The following is a 5,385-nucleotide window of genomic DNA, read 5'->3' on the forward strand; positions in this document are numbered from 1 at the left end:
GAAGAGGCCCCATTCATCACTTTCCCACACCACAGGCAAAACGGCTTGTGTGCACAGCTCCCGGTTGGTGGGGTTCATAAATGTCACACCTTGGCACGTTTTTTTGTGAAAGTGTGAAGGGAACATACACAACCAGCTGGAAACAGGCAGCATGTGTCTCGCGGTTTGCTTTTGCGATTAGACATGGAAAGGCTGCGCCTTTGCGGTCTAAGATGCCTTTTGGAAAAAACTCCTCCCGGGCTTGCCAGGAAATTCGGGCTTAACTGCATCAGTTCCGTCTGAAATGGCAGTGGAAACGTGTTCAGGGCCATCGAGAGAGCTATGCGCTCTCATTATACAGTTCATATTTCCCCCACTTAAAGGAACTCATTTCCCGTTCTGGCTCCGGCAGCACAAGGCAGTTGGGTGACTCCAGAACACTGAACTGGATTCAGGTTCAGAGTCTCTGGGTTTAGCAAAAATCATCTCTCCATCCTAGGTTTCATTTCCTTTTCCCTGGAGTTTCCAAAAGCCAGAGTCAGATCAAAGTGGATGAAGTCGCTTCTGGCCAGATGAAGATTCGACAGCCTGCTTCATATTAAAAGAAAATTGTCTCTGGCTCCTCTTCCTTCTGACACATTCTTGATTAAAATGAAAGAAATGCAAAGATTCCAACCAAACACCGTCCTCCAAGTAGATCAGGCTGGAGAAAATTATCATTGCCTTTAGGATGCTTGCCACATTTTAATGAATTCAGCCAAAGAGAAAATGGACTTTCCTAACTCTTTCTTTTTTTTCTCTCTTGGCCTGCTGGGTCTTCCTTGCGGTGAGCTGGCTTCTCTAGTTGTGACGCTGGCTTAGTTGCCCTGCATCGTGTGGGATCTTAGTTCCCCAACCAGCAATTGAACTCACGTCCTCTTCGTTGTGGATTCTTAACCACTGGACCACCAGGGAAGTCTCACTAAGCTCTTTGTGATAATAAAGAGAACTCATATAGTTTTGCTGTTAAAAACTGCCTCTATTTCCACATCATTTTATTTAATAGTGCTCATTCACTCACATAACACAAAGTCACTGTCCTGCCCCATGAGAGGAGACCCTGGGACTTAAAGACAGTGAGTGGCCAGTATGTGTGATGCTAAGAGGACAAGGGCAGCACTGTCAGAAGCCACAACTGGGAAAGCCAGGCCTGAGAATGAGGTGATAGAGCCGCTGGAGAGAGGGCAGAGGCTGCTCACAGCTGCCCTCCTCACTCCGCAAAAAGGGCCCGGGAACCAAAAGCCATCTCTTGCTGCAAGACACCTCATTCCTGCCTCTGCCAGAACAGCAGCTTCTAGAGCCCACACTTTGGCATAGAACGGACTCGGTGTGGAGGATGGAGCAAGAGAGGGAGTCAGTAAAATAAAAGTTCTCTGGTTCACAAACACAGGGGTCTTTGGAGTAATGCTTCTTCCAAGCAGGCCGCTCCCCACTCAGTCAGATCAGTTGCTCAGTTGTGTCTGACTCTTTGCCATCCCACGGACTGAAGCACGCAAGGCTTCCCTGTCCATCACCAACTACTGGAGCTTGCTCAAACTCATGTCCATCGAGTAGGTGATGCCATTCAACCATCTCATCCTCAGTCCTCCCCTTCTCCTCCTGCCTTCAGTCTTTCCCAGCATCAGGGTCTTTTCCAGTGAGTCAGTTCTTCGCATCAGGTGGCCAAAGTATTGGAGTTTTGGCTTCAGCATCAGTCCTTCCAGTGAATATTCAGGACTGATTCCTTCAGGATTGACTGGTATGATCTCCTTGCCTTCCAAGGGACTCTCAAGAGTCTTCCCCAACACCACACTTCAAAAGCATCAATTCTTCAGCGCTTAGCTTTCTTTAGAGACCAACTCTCACATACATACCTGACTGCTGGAAAAACCACAGCTTTGACTAGATGGACCTTTGTCAGAAAGGTAATGTCTCTGCTTTTTAATATGCTGTCTAAGTTTGTCATAGCTTTTCTTCCAAGGAGCAAGTATCTTTTAATTTCTTGGCTGCAGTCACCATCTGCAGTGATTTTGGGGCCCAAGAAAATAAAGTCTGTCACTGTTTCCATTGTTTCCCCATCTGTTTGCCATGAAGTGATGGGACCAGATGCTTGGATGTTGAGTTTTAAGCCAACTTTTTCACTCTCCTCTTTCACTTTCATCAAGAGGCTCTACCTTATTGAAGTGTAAGAAACTTGGCCATCCCCACTTCATAAGTCTTCCCTTAGATGTCCAGAATGTATCTCCTGGAGGATTTTTTGAGTTCTTTGATGAACACTCTTGAGCAGATATCCCCAGGGAAGGTAGCACATCAAGCTATTATCTGGCGTTAATTCTTAACAGAGTATTTTTTAACAGATCTGGAGCAGAAGACTGGGGAAGGACAGCTATTAGGTCTTGTGGATGAGCAAGTGTATGGCAGATTGCTGTGGGAGAAAAGGCCTAGGGTCTCTCGATGGGGACGCTCCATCATCAGGGAAGCCTGGATAACATTCTACAGGGAGACTACAAGGCAAGACATGTCTCTGAAATCTACGTCACCTCATTCACAAGTTTTCTAAGAGCTGTTTCTGGCAGCTCCACTAATCTGGATAAGTAGCTTCAGGTCAACCTCTACTGACTTTCAACTGCGTTGAGATTTTCCATTGGTGTTTTCCACTCTTTCGTGTGTTCTTGTGGTTCTCAATCCTGTCTGCATAATAAAATAAACCAGGGAGATTCTAAATATATCATGCCTGGATCTCATCCCAGACCAATTGAGTCAGAATCCCTAGTGGGGCCTGGGCATTAAGAGTTTTTTTAAAATTCCCTGAGATGATGCTAATTTGTAGTCAGGGTTAGGAATCGCTAACCCATCCTATCCTTGACTCAATAGAAATGGTGTTGTTGTTGTTTAGTGGCTAAGTTGTGTCCAACTCTTTTGTGACCCGTGAACTGTAGCCTGCAAGGCTCCTCTATCCATGGGATTTTCCCAGACAAGAATACTGGAGTGGGTTGCCATTTCCTTCTCCAGGGGATCTTCCTGACCCAGTGATCAAACCCGCGTCTCCTGCATTGGTCAGCGGATTCTTTACTGCTGAGTAGGAATAAATGACAATAATATCTCTCCTTTGTTGATCATTTACCATATGTCAACTGAGTACTTCTTTGCTTTAACTCACTGACTTCTCTCAGTAAACCTATTGTTCCCATTTTATAGATGAGTAAATAGAGGTTCAGAGAAATAAAATGACTTGCCTGGTATTGCACAGTTGGAAGGAGGTCATTAGGCTATGCCTCCATCTGTCCTCCTGCCTTCCTACAGCAAAACAAGAGAAAATCAGTATCAGGCAGACTGCAGAGAGAAGGCCAGCTCCATAGCTTCCAGGACAAGAATTTGGGTCTAAGAAGTATGAGTTGAATTGTGAGAGACATTGAGATCCTAACCCCCAGTACCTGTGAGTTTGACTTTGGTAATAATCTTTTTATACAATCAAGTTAAGATGAGGTAATTAGTGTGGATCCAGATATGACTCTGTTCTTACAAAAGGGGGGAAAGTTAGACCAAGAAACAGATATGGACACAGGGAAAACACAGTGTAAAAATGAAGGCAGAGATGGGGTGATGAATTTATAAATTAAGGAATGCTCAAGATTGCCAGCAAACCACCAGAAGCTAAAAGAAGGGCATGGAGGATATTCTCCCACATAGTCCTCAGAAGGAACCACCCTACTGACACCTCCATCTCAGACTTCCAGCCTCCAGAACTATGAGACAATAAATTTCTGTTTAAGCCACCAATTTATGGAACTTTATTATGGCAGTTCCAGCAAACTAATAAGGAAAGCACCTAAAGAAGTCTTTTAAAAACCTCCAGACCTTATCATGTTATAGACATGGAGATGGCAGTCTAAAAGATTTAACCAGTTGTTCAAGTTCATGGACAGAGAATAGCAAACCTATCCCAGAGAAGAGTGCCCAGCCCCTTAGTATGTCTTCCCAGGCACCTTCCCAGGAAATGCATTTTAAACTGGCTTATTATTAAACCTTATTTGGGTGTTCTGGCAATGTCCCTTGCTCAAAGATGTGAATCAGAGTCAGGTATCATTTCTTGTCTGTGGACTGAGGGTTGAGAACATCTACCTTCAGAAAATCATGGAAGGTACAAGAGTCCCAGTTCTGCGCAGTGATCTCTGGTTCTGAAAGCCCACAGTAAATGCCTGGGGACAGCTGGCTGCTATCATGCACTGGGACTGCCACTGCATGCTTGGTTGGCTCCTGCAGTATAGTCAGGATGTTGGCACAGCTGAAACAGGAGGTAAGGGGTAGAGCACGACCTTGAAAAGAACGACATGGTCATAGGACTGGTTAGAACCATGTGTAAGATGGTGGAAGATTAAATTTTTCAGTAGACCTTGAGCCTCATTATACGCTCATTGTAATGCATTGTGGTTCAGTCGTCAAGCTGTGTCCGACTCTTCGTGACTCCCTGGACTGCAGCATACCAGGCCTCTTTGTCCCTCACCATCTTCCAGAGTTTGCCCAAGTTCATGTCCACTGAATCAGTGATACCATCCAACCATCTCATCTTCTGTCACCCTCTTCTCTTTCTGCCGTCAATCTTGCCCTGCATCAAGGTCTTTTCCAATGAGCCGGCTCTTTGCATCAGGTGGCCAAAGTAGTCAAGCTTCAGCATTAGTCCTTTCAATGAGTATTCAAGATTGATTTCGTTTAGGATTGACTGGTTTGATCCCCTTGCTGTCCAAGGGACATTCAAGAGTCTTCTCCAGCACCATGTAAAACATTGAAAAAAGTGAAAGTGAAAGTCGCTCAGTCATGTCCGACCCTTTGCAAGAGATGGGCCCATGAACTGTAGCCCACCAGGCTCTGTTCATGGAATTCTCCAGGCCAGAGTACTGAAGAGGATAGCCATTCTCTTCTCCAGGGGATCATCCCAACCCAGGGATTGAACCCAGGTCTCCTGCCTTGCAACTGGATTCTTTACATTATGAGCCGCCAGAGAAGCCCATGGAGTATATTAGCATGTGCTAAATGATACACCCACAGGCACCACAATCAGTCTGAGACCAACTATAAAAGGTCAAAAAGTGAGCAGAGGCCCATCTCCTGCAAGTCCCTGCCTCTTCTCCCCAAATGATTGCAATAATCCTCCCACTCATTAGCCTATGAAACTACCCAGTCCATAAAAACTAATCACGTCATACTTCAGGGCTCTCTTGCCTTCTGCAATGGCTCATAACTCTGTCTGTGGAGTGTGTTTCTCTTTAAATAAATCCACTTCTTACTTATCACTTCGTCTCCAAATTCTTTCGAGATGAAGCAAGAACCTCAGATTCACGGGGAACACAGTCATCACCGTGAATGTAGAGGTGCAGACACTGCAAATAT

Source organism: Odocoileus virginianus, chromosome 14 (genome assembly GCF_023699985.2).
Source record: "Odocoileus virginianus isolate 20LAN1187 ecotype Illinois chromosome 14, Ovbor_1.2, whole genome shotgun sequence".
NCBI classification, from domain to species: domain Eukaryota; kingdom Metazoa; phylum Chordata; class Mammalia; order Artiodactyla; family Cervidae; genus Odocoileus; species Odocoileus virginianus.